Below are 16,342 nucleotides of genomic sequence, written 5' to 3'. Positions count from 1 at the left end.
CTCCAAATGGGGCCTAACCAGAGCTTTATAAAGTCTTAGTAGTACATCTCTGCTTTTATATTCCAACCCTCTTGAGATAAGAGACAACATTGCATTCGCTTTCTTAATCACAGACTCAACCTGCATGTTTACCTTGAGAGAATCCTCGACTAGCACTCCCAGATCCCTTTGTGCTTTGGCTTTATTAAGTTTCTCACCATTTAGAAAGTAGTCCATTCCTATATTCTTTTTGCCAAAGTGCAAGACCTCGCACTTGCTCACGTTAAATTCCATCAGCCATTTCCTGGACCACTCTCCCAACCTGTCTAGATCCTTCTGTAGCCTCCCCACTTCCTCAGTACTACCTGCCTGTCTACCTAACTTTGTATCATCGGCAAACTTCGCTAGAATGCCCCCGGTTCCCTCATCCAAATCATTAATATATAATGCGAACAGCTGTGGCCCCAGCACCGAACCCTGCGGGACACCGCTCGTCACTGGCTGCCATTCTGAAAAAGAACCTTTTATCCCAACTCTCTGCCTTCTGTTAGATAGCCAATCCTCAATCCATCCCAGCAGCTCACCTCGAACACCATGGGCCCTCACCTTGCTCAGCAGTCTCCCGTGTGGCACCTTATCAAAGGCCTTTTGAAAGTCCAGATAGACCACATCCACTGGGTTCCCCTGGTCTAACCTACTTGTTACCTCTTCAAAAAATTCCAACAGGTTTGTCAGGCATGACCTCCCTTTACTAAATTGTTCCAAGGTGGAAGATGAGGCGTTCTTCCTCCAGGCGTCTGGTGGTGAGGGAGCGGCGGTGAAGGAGGCCCAGGACCTCCATGTCCTCGGCAGAGTGGGAGGGGGAGTTGAAATGTTGGGCCACGGGGCGGTGTGGTTGATCGGTGCGGGTGTCCCGGAGATGTTCCCTAATGAGTTCTGCTAAGAGGCGCCCAGTCTCCCCAATGTAGAGGAGACCGCATCGGGAGCAACGGATACAATAAATGATATTAGTGGATGTGCAGGTAAAACTTTGATGGATCTGGAAGGCTCCTTTAGGGCCTTGGATAGAGGTGAGGGAGGAGGTGTGGGTGCAGGTTTTACACTTCCTGCGGTGGCAAGGGAAGGTGGCAGGATGGGAGGGTGGGTTGTAGCGAGGCGTGGACCTGACCAGGTAGTCAGAGAGGGAATGGTCTTTGCAGAAGGCGGAAAGGGGTGGGGAGGGAAATATATCCCTGGTGGTGGGTTCTTTTTGGAGGTGGCAGAAATGTCGGCAGATGATTTGGTTTATGCGAAGGTTGGTAGGGTGGAAGGTGAGCACCAGGGGTGTTCTGTCCTTGTTACGGTTGGAGGGGTGGGGTTTGAGGGCGGAGGTGCGGGATGTGGACGAGATGCGTTGGAGGGCATCTTTAACCACTTGGGAAGGGAAATTGTGGTCTCTAAAGAAGGAGGCCATCTGGTGTGTTCTGTGGTAGAACTGGTCCTCCTGGGAGCAGATATGGCAGAGGCGGAGAATTGGGAATACGGGATGGCATTTTTGCAAGAGGTAGTGTGGGAAGAGGTGAAATCCAGGTAGCTGTGGGAGTCGGTGGGTTTGTAAAAAATGTCAGTGTCAAGTCGGTTGTCATTGATGGAGATGGGGAGGTCCAGGAAGGGGAGGGAGGTGTCAGAGATGGTCCAGTTAAATTTAAGGTCAGGGTGGAGTGTGTTGGTGAAGTTGATAAATTGCTCAACCTCCTCGCGGGAGCACAAGGTGGTGCCAATGTAGTCATCAATGTAGCAGAGGAAGAGGTAGGGAGTGGTGCCGGTGTAATTACGGAAAGTCAACTGTTCTACGTAGCCAACAAAGAGACAGGCATAGCTAGGGCCCATACATGTGCCCATGGCTACCCCTTTGGTCTGGAGGAAGTGGGAGGATTCGAAGGAGAAATTGTTAAGGGTTTGGCCAAACGAATGAGAGTGTCGCTGGAAGGATACTGTTGGGGACGTCTGGAGAGGAAAAAATGGAGGGTTTGGTGGGCCTGGTCATGGCAGATGGAGGTGTAAAGGGATTGGATATCCATGGTGAAGATGAGGCATTGGGGGCCGGGGAAATGGAAGTCTTGGAGGAGGTGGAGGGCGTGGGTGGTGTCTCGAACGTATGTGGAGAGTTCCTGGACTAGGGGGGATAGGACAGTGTCGAGGTAGGTAGAGATGAGTTCAGTGGGGCAGGAGCATGCTGAGACAATGGGTCGGCCAGGGTGGTCAGGCTTGTGGATCTTGGGAAGGAGGTAGAACCGGGCAGTGCTGGGTTCCCGCACTAGGAGGTTGGGTGGGAGATCTCCTGAGGTGATGAGGTTCTGTGTGGTCTGGGACATGATGGTTTGGTGATGGGGGGTGGGGTCATGGTCGAGGGAGCAGTAGGAAGAGGTGTCCTCGAGTTGGCGTTTGGCTTCAGCGGTGTAGAGGTCAGTGCGCCAGACTACCACTGCGCCCCTTTTATCTGCTGGTTTGATGGTGAGGTTGGGACTAACCCCACATTTCCCCCATGGAGATCCTGTACCTGGCGAATCTGTATCCAGGGAATCACTAACCAACAGAAAGACAGCTCCCAAAAAACCTGTGCCCATGAGGTCAATGAAGAGGTTTGTGTGACAGGCACAGCAATGGCTGAGATACTGAGACAATGCTGACAAATGGTTGAAAAATGTGGTGCTGGAAAAACACAGCAGGCCAGGCAGTATCCGAGGAGCCGGAGAATCGACGTTTTGGGCATAAGAAGAAGGGCTTATGCCCGAAACTTCGATTCTCCTGCTCCTCGACGCTACCTAGCCTGCTGTGTTTTTCCAGCACCACATTTTTCAACTCTGGTCTCCAGCATCTGCAGTCCTCACTTTCTCCCAATGCTGGCAAATAGTAATCAAAATAAACATCAGTGCTTTTTGTTTTCATTTGTTGGAGAATATCAGCACGTTTGTGGCATCTATGGAGAAACAGACAAACAAAGGTATTATTTTGAGTCCAGTAACTACAGGAATAGTTACAAACCTGGACTCACAGCATTAACTCTGTTTCTGTCTCCAGAGGTGCTGCCAGACCTGCTGAGTTTCTCCAACATTTAGTATTTGCTTCAGATTTCTAGCCTCGTCAGTAATCAGCTTTTATTTTAAGGATCAACATTGCTGCCTGGAATATATTAGGTTGGATTTCCAGGTGAGTGCAGATTGTCACTCTGGTTCTTTGTTTTTATGTGAAAAGGGAGCTCTGCATTTTTGAAGAGAGACTCTGCTCAGGGCTCTGTCAGAAATAAGTAGCTATACTCCCATTCTGACAGGTGTAAAACAATCAGGGGAAGGAGAGGGAAACCATTCTCCCAACAGCCAGCTGCTGTCTTCTCACAGAATCCCTACAGTGTGGAAACAGGTTATTTGGTCCTACAAGACCACTCCAACCTTCAGAATAACCTACCCAGACCCATTCCCCTACAGTCACTCCTAACTAATGCACCTAAACCACACATCCCTGAACAACATGGACAATTTTAGCACCGTCAAGTTCACCGAACCTACACATTTTTCGGCTGTGGGAGGAAACCCATGCACACACAGGGAGAATGTGCAAACTCCACACAGACAGTCACCCAAGACTGGAATCAAACCCAGATTCCTGGTGCTGTGAGGCAGCGGTGCTAACCACTGAGCCACCGTGCTGCCCCTTCTGGTATTAAAGCGTCCTGACAGACACTTTGACAGCTGCAGACACAGGGAAGTACATGAGGTGAGTGGGGTGCTGCAGCACTGGAGGGCTGGGTACCACATGGGTCGGGGGTACATTACCAAGTAAGTAGAGCACCAGGTGGGTGAGGTGCCTGGTATGAGGGCACCAGGTGGGTGAGGTGCCAGGTATGAGGGCACCAGGTGGGTGAGGTGCCAGGTATGAGGGCACCAGGTGGGTGAGGTGCCAGGTATGTATGGTATAGGTGGGTACACTGACAGCTAGGGTGGGAGAGGATGCAAAGGGACAGATAAGTGTTTCAGGTAGTTTGGCGGGGTGGGGATGTGATGAGGAGTCAGGATTTTACCCCTGATGGGATCTGATCTTGCTCTTAGGGTCAGTCCCAGGGGAGTGGACTCAGGCTCTGCTCTGGGGATGTGTTGTTGACGGTGAGTGAAATACGTAGGAGATCTCTCCAACAGGCTAACTCCTGAGAAACTGTGTTCAATAATGTAACTTTTTCTGAGTAACTAGTTTACTTAATTTCAACAAAATCACCCCAATTATCCGATTTTAATGGATACTTTCAGAAGCTTCTAGGTAGTGAGGAATTAGCCAACGGAAGATTCAATTTCCCGTTATTCCTTCGGGATTTGCTGCGATCGGGATTTGGAATTTCCCCAAAACCAACTCCCTTTTACTCTGGAAGAAGGATTGCCTGGCCTTCGGAAAATCTGTCCCAATGTGGGAGGGTCCTCCACTATTAGCGAGCTCTTACTTCATTCAATTGTGTAGCTTCTTCCGAGATTTGTTGAGTGATCGATTCGTTATCAGAGGCTACAGGGAGTGTCAATGTGAAGCTTTTGGCAAGAAGTGCACCAGTCACTTTGAAAAGCAGGAAGTCAGGCATCCGGTATGAACTTGACAGGAAATCAGATTACAGAATTTGAATTCCTGCTGCTCTGAGTTAACAACTCTTGGTCACTTCCTGTCCGAACCCACACTGGATGAGCTAATTGGACAACTTCAAGTTCTGCGAGGGAAACCTGCACTCATGAGGAATTCGGTTTCAGAAAGTGCCTTCTGTATTAATACTATCAATAAAGTATATTTCAAAATAACGACATTGTTGCTAGAAACACAGCCGTCAGCTTGTACACAGCAAGATCCAAAAAAACACAAATTAAGGAACACAATCTGTTGATTTTTGTTGGAAGATAGTTATCGACCCCATGACGCTCCTGAGAATTTCCCAGCACTTCACCCTGTCATGTAGAGGAACTTCTCAACTTCATGTGAGGATAGAATAGGCTACAGTTGTTCATCTCATTTGTAAAGGAATACCTCCAACAGTGTGGCACTCCCTCAGCATTGACCATCCGACAATGAGGCACTCGCTCAGCACTAACTCTCTACCAGTACAGCACTTCCTGAGTACTGAACCTCTGACTTTGTGGTACTCCCTCAGTACTGAACCTTCAAAAGTGCAGTATGGCACTTGCTCAGTATTGACCCTATGACAGTGTGGCACTCCCTCAGCATTGACCCTCTGACAGTGCTGCACTCCCTCAGCACTGACCCTCTGACAGTGTGGCACTCCCTCAGCACTGACCCTCTGACAGTGTGGCACTCCCTCAGCACTGACCCTCCGACAGTGTAGGATTCTAAGACTGGAAGGTGTTAGGGTTAGGGAGGGGTCTAGAGGCTGAAGGAGATCTTAGCAGTAGATGAACTGAGATGAGGTGGTGCTTGGTGATATTTTGGTTGAAAGTGGATGGATTTAGGGATAATGTGGTCTGTAATTGGAAGCTTATTGTCAGATTAGGTTTAACACAAAGTTTCTAAATGTTATAGTGAAGTATCAGGGTTAAGGTAGGAGCTGATGTCTAGGGGATGGAGGCTATGATGTGAAAATAAGCATATTATCAGACCAGAGACATTCCAGACCACAATTGTTGATTGGAAAAGGAAAACCTGAGAATGAGTTTGGCCACACTGCCAATTACCCTTGTGAACAGAGAAGAACTCATCTTCAGATTGAATAAGTCCTGAATTTTCAGTTAAGAGTTGGCCCCGCAGATTAAAATGTCATCTCAACCTGTTCCTGATCACTCTCTGTATGATTTCTGCAGGTAATCAGTGGCTAAGCGATAATTGTCTTTAATTCTGACTGTCTCAAGTCAGCAAACTTTCACCATCAATAATTACAGCTGAACAGCAATCTTATGGGGAGAAGACAGCACGGGGTCAATAACACAGTGTCCCAAGAGTACATACAATATAGAACATAGTACATTACAGGGCAGCACAGGCCCTTCGGCCCTCGATGTTGCGCCGACCTGTGAAACCAATCTGAAACCCGTCTAACCTACACTATTCCATTTTTGTCCATATGCCTATCCAATGACCATTTAAATGCCCTTAAACTTGGAGCGTCTACTACTGTTGCAGGCAGGGCATTCCAATCCCCTACTACTCTCTGAGTAAAGAACCTACCTCTGACATCTGTCCTATATCTATCACTCCTCAATTTAAAGCCCCCTTGTGCTAGCCATCACCATCCAAGTAAAAAAGCTCTTACAGTCCATCCTATCTAACCCTCTGAATGTCTTATATGTCTCAATTAAGTCACCTCTCAACCTTCTTCACTCTAATGAAAACATTCTCAAGTCCCTCAGCCTTTCCTCATAAGACCTTACCTTCAGATCAGGCAACATCTTAATAAATCTCCTCTGAACCCTTTCCAAAGCTTCCACATCCTTCCTATAATGCGGTGAACAGAACTGTACACAATACTCCAAGTGTGGAAGCACAGGTTTTGTACAGCTGCAGTATGACCTCATGGCTCTGAAACTCAGTCCCTCTACCAATAAACGCTAACACACCATATGCCTTCTTAACAACCTTATCAACCTGGGTAGCAACTTTCAGAGATCTATGTACACAGAAATCCCTCTGCTCATCTACACTATCAAGAATCTTACCATTAGCCCAGTACTCTACATTCCTGTTGCTCCTTCCAAAGTGAATGACCTCACAATTTTCCTCATTAAACTCTATTTGTCATCTCTCAGCCCAGCTCTGCAGCTTATCTATGTCCCTCTGTAACCTACAACATCTTTTGGCACTATCCATAACTGTACTGAATTTGGTGTCATCCGCAAATTTACTAATCTATCCCACTATGCCCTCATCCAGGTCGTTTATAAAAATGACAAACACTGGACCCAAAACAGATCCTGGCAGTACAACACTAGTAACTGAACTCCAGGATGAACATTTCTCATCAACTACACCCTCTGTCTTCTTTCAGCTAGTCAATTACTGATCCAAACTGCTAAATCACCCTCAACCACATGCCTGCATATTTTGTGCAATAGACTACCATGGGGAACCTTATCAAATGTCTTACTGAAATCCGTATACACTGCATCAACCACGTCACTCTCATCCACCTGTTTGGTTATCTTCTCAAAGAATTCAATAAGGTTAGTGAGGCACGACCTACCCTTCACAAAACTGTGTTGACTATTCCTAATCAATTTATTCTTTTCTAGATGATTATAAATCCTATCTCTTGTAATCTTTTCCAACACTTCACCCACAACCAAAGTAAGGCTCACTGGTCTATAATTACCAGGGTTGTCTCTACTCCCCTTCTTGAACAAGGGAACGACATTTGCTATTCTCCAGTCTTCTGGCACTATTCCTGTAGACAGTGACAACATAAAGATCAAAGCCAAAGGCTCAGTAATCTCCTTCCTGGCTCCCCAGAGAATCCTGGGATAAATCCCATCCAGCCCAGGGGATTTATCTATTTTCACACTTTCCAGAATTGCTAACACCTCCTCCTTGTGAACCTCAATCCTATCTAGTCTAATAGCCTGTATTTCAGTATTCTCCTTGACAACATTGTTTTTTTCTAGTGTGAATACTGACGAAAAATATTCATTTAGCGCTTCCCCTAATTCCTCTGATTCCATGCACAACGTCTCACTATTATCCTTAACTGGCCATAATCTTACTCTAGGAGAAAGTGAGGACTGCAGATGCTGGAGATCAGAGCTGAAAATGTGTTGCTGGAAAAGCGCAGCAGGTCAGGCAGCATCTAAGGAGCAGGAGAATTGACGTTTCGGGCATAAGCCCTTCTTTAGGAATCTTACTCTAGTCATTCTTTTATTCCCGATATACCTATAGAAAGCTTTAGGGTTTTCTTTGATCCTATCCTCCAATGACTTCTCATGTCCTCTCCTGGCTCTTCTTAACTCTTCTTATGTCTTTCCTGGCTAACTTGTAATTTTCAAGTGCCCTAACTGAGCCTTCACATCTCGTCCTAACCTAAGCCTTCTTCTTCCTCTTGACAAGAGATTCAACTTCCTTAATAAACTACAGTTCCCTCACTTGACAACTTCGTCCATGCCTGACAGGCACATACTTATCAAGGTCCTGCAGTAGCTGTTCCTTGAATAAACTCCACATTTCAATTGTGCCCATCCCCCGCAGTTTCCTTTCCCATCGTATGCATCTTCCCATCTTATCCCACCTTCCCTAATAATATGGTGTAAAACCACAGTGTTCCTAGTGCATGGGATAGAGAACACAGTTGTCTGCAAGTGTAAATCTATGATGTGAGGTGCCTGTGCTGCCAATGGTTTGTGAGTGATTTTGAAAAAGGAATTCTGCAAATTCAGATGGAATTCTCTGAAGGTCAGTGATCACAGGGAGCACTGTGCTCAGCAAATAACGAGTCTCCCAGTGTCTTGAACTGATGTCCTTTTGGGATGATAGCAGCTGTCCTGCCTATCAACACGACTGATGCTCCCTGAAGTAGGATGATCTAATGACAAGGATGAATTTCAGACTTTCTCACATTGTCAGACTTGAACATCTGATTCCAAATAAATTAAAACAAAAAACATTTAAAATTGTCCAAATCAAGGACAATTTAAATTCTGACCATTAGCTTTTCACTAATTCTCAGTGCTGGAATCTTACCAGGATCTGACTGAGTGGGTGATGGTGAGGTTTGTGGCAGAATGGGACGAGTCATCCAGTGAGACTCACCTCAACATCTGGACCCCTCACTAACCCATCTGTTACTCTCTTAACAAGCAGCGAGGTGGGTTCCTCATGAGGCAGCAGTTGTCAATGATGGGGAGTTATAGCTTGCTAAATGCCTCATTAATGCTTCAACTCGCCTCATTGGAATTCAAATTCTGATCTGACCAAGACCTGGTACCTGGTGATTTCAGCTTCATACTGGCTGTGAGGAGCCTTTATGTTGCTCTGCACCAAACAGCATCTCGGGGCATGAACCACAGGCACTAGCCATGCACACTCCTCATCCACCCTCTCAGGATCATCATGGCACCTCTCTGTATACTCAGGAAGCATGGTACTGCATTGCAGGGCATACCAGCAATGAACATTCAGAGGCTACTGCAGGGATAGGTTATGTAGACTGTTCCAGACTCTATCTCAGGGCTGCTCACTTAATTAGCAAGTATTCGCAGGTTAACAGTATCCCTGCTTCACAGACACACAACCCAGCAACCTGTCTTGTTATTCAGTGGTGCTCAATCAAGGGGACACCCATCTTACTGTACAGCCAGGTGCTACATCAATCTCACATCTGCTCCATGTGCCAACAGTTTACATGGCAAACACAGTACATGTCCAACGAGCAAACAGCCAGCTCTCAGAGTCTTAGGGCAGTAGTCATGGACACATCTGTCAATCGGGGAGTCCCAGAACAGTACATCAATAGTCTTCCTTCCATCATAAGGTCAGATGTTTGTTGATGACCAGCACCATTCATAACTCTTCAGATATTGAAGCAGTTCATGTTCAAATGCAGTAAGACCTGGACCGTATCCCAGGTTTGGGCTGACAAGTGGCAAGTAACATTCACATTATACAAATGTCAAACAGTGACCATCTCCAACAAGAATATAACCATCACTCTTTGATTTCAATGGTCTTATCATTACTGAATCCCTCACTATCAACATTCTGGAGGTTGCTGTTAACTGCAAACTGATCTGGACTTGCCACACAGTAGCTACAAGAGCATCTAGGAATCCTGCAGCAAGTAACTCACTTCCTGATTTCCAAAGCCTGTCCACCATCTACAAGGCACAAGTCAAAAGTGTGATGGAATATCCCCACTTGCCTAGATAGGTACAGCTCCAACAACACTCAAGAAGCTTGACACCACCCAGGGACAAAGTAACTTGATCAACACCCCATTCACCACTTTCAACATTCACTGCCTTTACTGCTGACAGATACATGGGAACACCACCCCCTGCAAGTTTCCCTCCAAGCCACTCACCAACCTGACTTGGAAATGTATCGCCGTTCCTTCACTGTCACTTGGTCAAAGTCCTGGAATTCCCTCCCTAAAGACATTGTGGGTCAGCTCACAGCAGTAGGGCTGCAGCAATTCAAGAAGGAAGATCCAGGTCTTGCTGCATTTGAACATGAAGTGCTTCTTAAGGGAAACTAGGAGCAGTCAATAAATGCTGGGCCAGCCAGCAACACCCATGTCCTGTGAGTGAATAAAAAAATTTAAATTGTTCACATGTTCTCCTATTTCTTCTTCAGAATTCAGATATCTAGAGATCTTTGCCTTATATTGACACAATCCAGTTTATATCCACTTTTAAGTATGAATCACTGAGCTAATTACCCAGTGACTGAAATACTAACATACAGTGGTGTGAGGAAGGGTGAGTGGATGAAATCAACGGAATTCCTACCTGCTGGCTTTGTTCAGTCTTGTGTAAAGCAGACACTGAATCGACTGATTGCACATTCCCTTTTACCTTAAGATTCTGAAGTTCCAGTTCCAACTAAAAGCTATTTCCTTCTGCGTCAGTCCAGTTTCCTGCTGAGGACAAGCAAAATGCTGATCATTCTTTACTTACTGATTTCCATCAACCCACCCAAAATCTTTGGAGTTTGAGGACAGCAGAGCAGTTAAACCAAAGCTATCCCTAAAGGAAGCTGTCAGTCCACTCTGCTCCCTGCTACTTCACACCTCCCTGTTGCTGCTAACAGGGACACTCATCCTGAAGCAAAGTTTAAATTCAGAAAGAGATAACTCTGCTGTAGCTGATCTCAGAGACAGAGTGGGACAGATCTCCATGTGTCAGACTGGACTCCAGCTTGCTCTTACCCATAAATCCCTCTTAAATCCCCTCACCCTTCGCTCCCACCCCCCTACCCCCACAGTAACCTGGCTCTCACTCCCAACATCCTCCCACATTACCCCAGCCTACACAGCCTTGTTTAATCTTTGTATAGCAGTTTACAAACAACCACCACCCTCATATTGCACGCACACACACACACACATGCAGACACACACACATACATGCAGACACACACACACACATGCAGACACACACACATACATGCAGACACACACACACATGCAGACACACACACACACCTGCAGACACACACACATACATGCAGACACACACACACACATGCAGACACACACACATACATGCAGACACACACACACATGCAGACACACACACACATGCAGACACACACACACACATGCAGACACACACACATGCAGACACACACACATACATGCAGACACACACACACATGCAGACACACACACACACATGCAGACACACACACATACATGCAGACACACACACATACATGCAGACACACACACACATGCAGACACACACACATACATGCAGACACACACACATACATGCAGACACACACACATACATGCACCACATATCAGATTTGTTGAACTGTCATTAGCATCATTCAGAAGAGAAGCATTTGAACTCATTTTTACTTATTCATATGCAGATCCCAATGCAGCATCGAATTATTCCCTTATGATTCCAAGGTTTCTTCTGCATCGAGAGATATAATCCAGGAATTGACTCATCTGAGAATGTCCTAATGCCTGTTTGAAGGTGACCACATTCATTCCCAAGGGGGAGAGGAGAGACCAGATTAGTGAAACCAGAAGAAAAGATAGAGGACAGAGAAGAGAGGAACAGTGAGGAAATGGTGAGAGGAGTGAGAAACCAGAAGAATCGCAAAAATGTAATGGTAGATTCCTTTACTGATCCATGTTGACATTTGGAGCCAAATTAGTAATAACCTCCGAGGGCATTCATCTCAAAAAATATACTGCTGGATTGGACAAATCAAGAACCAAAGTTTCTCTCAGTTTGGGTGGATGTTGTCTAAAAAAAGGCTTTCTGAGAGTTTAACACACATTGATCAAAAAATACATTGTAATTTTGTCTCATCTTTCCTGAAGTTTCTCTTTTCTTTCTTGGAAGGTGGGCATCACTGGCAAAGCTCTATTTATTCTGAGCTGAAAAATGTGTTGCTGGAAAAGCGCAGCAGGTCAGGCAGCATCCAAGGAGCAGGAGAATCGACGTTTCGGGCATAAGCCCTTCTTCAGGAAGGCTCCTGAAGAAGGGCTCATCCTGAAACGTCGATTCTCCTGCTCCTTGGATGCTGCCTGACCTGCTGTGCTTTTCCAGCAAAACATTTTCAGCTCTGATCTCCAGCATCTGGAGTCCTCACTTTCTCCTAGAAGGTCTATTTATTGCCTATTCTGAAATGCCTCTTGAGAAGATGGTGCCTCTGTCATTCTTCATTCCTTTCCACAATCTGAGAACACCCTCTCATCTTTGAAGCAGGAACCGTCTGAAAGTGAAGCTTTGTTGAGAAATTACAAGAATTAATTGAAAAGTAAAATGGAGATTATTTTATGGTGGCTGTGTTGTCAACCAGGGTAGAAAATGGTCATTTAATCTTCCCTCTGTATCCTACAGTCACCCACAATACAGCAGATTTGACAAAAACAGAGTTTATAAAATCATGAGGGGCGTGGATAGGATAAATAGACAAAGTCTTCTCCTTGGGGTGAGGGAGTCCAGAACTAGAGGGCATTGGTTTAGGGTGAGAGGGGAAAGATATAAAAGGGAGCTAAGGGTTTACTTTTTCACACAGAGGGTGGTGCATGTAAGAAATGAGCTGACAGGGGAAGTGGTGGAGGCTGGTACAATTACAGCATTTAAAAGGCATTTGGATGGGTATTTGAATAAGAAGGGTTTGGAGGCATATGGACCAAGTGCCTGCAAATGGGACTAGATTGGGTTGGGATATCTAGTTGGCATGGATGAATTAGACCGAAGGATGTTTCTGTGCTGTACATTTCTATGACTTTATGACAGTAAGACACTATGAAGTTAAGTTGTTGGAAAAGCTCAGCAGGACTGGCGGCATCTGTGAAGAGAAATCAAAGTTAACGCTTCAGGTTGAGTGACCCTTCCCTAGAATTGATGGTAGCGAGGGGGGGAAGTGTCAGTTCATGTGCAGAAGATAGGTTGAGGGAGGGGGTAAAGAGTAACTGATAGGTAGGGTTAGAACCCAAAGAGAGAGAAGAACAGTTGGACAGACAAAGGAATCTATAATGACCTGGCTGGGAGGGTGAATAGCTGTTAATGGAGACTGTTAGTGCTAACAATAGGTGGTGTGTAATGGCAGACCATGTGATAACAAGGCCTGGTTTGTGGGGTAGAGGCTAAGGCCCTAGGACAGTTCAGGCCCTAAAATTATTGGATTCGATATTGAGGCCTGAAGGCTGTGGGGTTCCAAAATGGAAAATGAAGTACTTTTCTTCCGGCCTGTGTTGAGCTTCGCTGGAGCACTGCAGCAAGCCTGAGAGAGAGATGTTGGCCAGGGAACAGGGTGGAGTGTTAAAGTGGCAGACCACTGGAGGCTCAGGGTCTTTTTTGCAGCAGAATGTAGATGTTCTGTGAAGCGGTCACCCAATCTATGCTTCATTTCCCCAGTATAGAGGAGATCCCATTGTGAGCAGCAAATGCAATAGACTAGATTGCGTGAAGTGCAGATAAAGGGCTGCTTCACCACAAAGATATGTTTGGGCCCTTGGATAATGAGGATGGAGGAGGTAAATGGGCAGATGTTACATTTCTGGGGATAGACCACTAATATCCACTTTCAATCCACTGACTCCCACAACCACCTGGATTATACATCCTCGCACCCTATTTCGTGTAAAAACTCCATTTCATTCTCCCAGTCCCTCCATCTCTGTCGCATATGAGACCAATTTCAACAAGGGAATCTCCAAAATGTCCATCTTCTTCCTCAAGCGAGGATTCCCCAGCACCATATTCAACAGGGCCCTCAGCTGGGTCTGACCAATCTGCTGCACTTCCACTCTCATCCTCCCTCTTCCCTCCCACAGCAGCAATAGGGTTCCCCTTGACCTACCTACCATCCCAGCAGCATCCACATCCAGAAGATCATCAGCTAGAATTTCCTCCCTCTCCAGCGAGATCCCACCTCCAGACACATTCCCCTCCCCTCTCTTATCCGCCTTCTGCAAGGACCATTCCCTCTAGGATACCTTGGTCCACGCTTCCTTCACTCCCAATATCCCCCACAGCACCGTTACACCTTCCTCTGCAACTGCCAAAGGTGTAACACCTGCCCATTTACCTCCTCCCTCCTCAGTATCCAAGGACCCAAACACACCTTCCAGGTGAAGTAGCACTTTACCTGCACTTCTCACAATCTAGTCTATTGCATTCGCTGCTCTCAATGTGATCTCCTCTGTACTGGGGAAATGAAGCGTAGACTGGTGACTGCTGCACAGAACATCTATGTTCTGCCGACAAAAAAGACCCTGAGCTTCCCTGAACACCCTACTCTGTTCCCTGGCCAACCTCTCTGTCTCAGGCTTGCTGCTGTGTCCAGTGAAGCTCAGCACAAGCTGGAAGAACAGCACCTCATTTTCCACTTGGGGACCCTGCAGCCCTCCAGGCTCAATATCAAGTTCAATAATTTTAGGGCCTGAACTCCTCCAAGGCCTAGCTCCCTACCACACACACTATCCTTGTTAGCTCATAGTTGAGAGTGTGGTGCTGGAAAAGCACAACAGGTCAGTCAGCATCCAAGGAGCAGAAGAATAAGCCCTTCATTAGGAATAGCTCACGGTCTGTCATTACCCACCACTTATTGTTATCCACTGATAGTCCCCAGACTGTTCACTCTCCCAGCCAGATCATTATCGACTCCTTTGTATGTCCAACTGTTCTTCTCTTTCTTTGGTTCTATTCCTACTTGTCATTACTCCTTACCCCCTCCCTTCTACCCTACCTTCTGCATATAAATTGACATTTCATAGCTACCATCTGTTCTGAGGAACGGTCATCGGACCCAAAACGTTAACTTTAATTTCTCTTCACAGATGCTGCCAGATCTGCTGAACTTTACCAGCCACTTCTGTTTGTGTTTCTGCTTTAAGCATATGCAGTTCTTTTGGTTTTTATATGATGGATTTGCGCTGATACTGTCAGGTTTGGGGAGGGTGGGGTGAAGGGACAGACATGGGGCCTGGGTGAGGTTGGGCTGGGTGGGATGGAGTTACTTGGGATTTGGGATGAGGAGAGTTGGTTTCGGACAGGGAATGGAACTGCTGGAATTGAAGTGGGAATCAGGAGAGGGTACAGTGGGGTTGGGACAACAGAGCAGGGAGTTTGGGTAGAGTTTGGGGTGGGAGGAGTTGAGTTGGGGGATGGATAATTCAATTGGGCAGGACTTGGGGTAGTTGCTTGGCAATGAGCAGTGAACAGGTGGACAGAAAGTTTTGTGTCACTGAGCTTACTGTCCTTTGCTAACACCCAAACTGAAGGCACTCAGATTCTGCCTCCAACATTCAGACCTCAGCTGGGCAAAAGGACTGCATTGACATGGGCACTGCCATTGCCTCAATAGTCAAGATGAAAAATCAATGAACTTTGTTCATGAGGCAAATGTTTTTAGCTGAGAGGGTTTCAAACTCATATCCTGTGCAATTTTTTTTAAAATGCACAAATATTCTGATAATTAAATCATAGCTAGGAATACAGAATCAGAAAGAGACCATTCCAAAGAACAAAGAACAATACAGCACAAAAACAGGCCTTTCAGCCCTCCAAGCCTGCAGGAATACATTTTGTCCTTCCATACTAAAACTGTCTTCACTTACAGTATCTGTATCCCTCTATTCCCTTCCTATTCATGTATTCCTCCAGGTGCTTCTTGAATGCTGCTATTCCATCTGCTTCCACCATCTCTTCTGGCAACATGTTCCAACTACTCACCACATCTTACGCAAAAAATGTGGCTCGCACATCTCCTTTAAATCTCCCTCCTCACACCTAGAACCTGTTTACCCCCCCCAAGTAATTGACCACTCCACCCTGGGAAAAAGCCTCACACTTTCCACTCTATCCATGCCATTCACAATCTTATAAATTTCTATTTGGTCGCCCTGAACCTCCTGCATTCCAGTGAAAACAAATCCAGCCTATCCCACCTTTCTTCATAGCTAAAACCACCCAAACCAGGCAACATCCTGGTAAACCTTTTCTGTACCCTTCCCAAAGCATCCACATTCTTCTGGTGGTATAGTAACCAGAACTGCATGCAATATTCCAAGTGTGGCCTAACTAAAGAACCTGAAATGTCGATTTTGAAGTTCCTTGGATGCTGCCTGAACTGCTGTGCTCTTCCAGCACCACTAATCCAGAATCTGGTTTCCAGCATCTGCAGTCATTGTTTTTACCTGCAGCATAACTTGACTATCCTTATACTC

At 46.1% G+C, this 16,342-nt stretch overlaps 1 protein-coding gene across 1 annotated transcript in view; it reads right to left on the bottom strand.

Moving 5' to 3' along the window:
- Positions 1-10,554, bottom strand: part of LOC140483537 (hyaluronidase-2-like) — a 37,604-nt gene extending 27,050 nt beyond the window's left edge. The window contains exon 1 of the mRNA XM_072581720.1: positions 10,431-10,554. The gene's annotated coding sequence lies outside the window, so the exon portion shown is untranslated. The remainder of the gene's footprint in view (positions 1-10,430) is intronic.
- Positions 10,555-16,342: the final 5,788 nt, after the last annotated feature.

The sequence above is a fragment of the Chiloscyllium punctatum genome, chromosome 12 (genome assembly GCF_047496795.1).
Source record: "Chiloscyllium punctatum isolate Juve2018m chromosome 12, sChiPun1.3, whole genome shotgun sequence".
Taxonomy (NCBI): Eukaryota; Metazoa; Chordata; class Chondrichthyes; order Orectolobiformes; family Hemiscylliidae; genus Chiloscyllium; species Chiloscyllium punctatum.
This window is presented reverse-complemented; position numbering and strand designations above follow the sequence as displayed.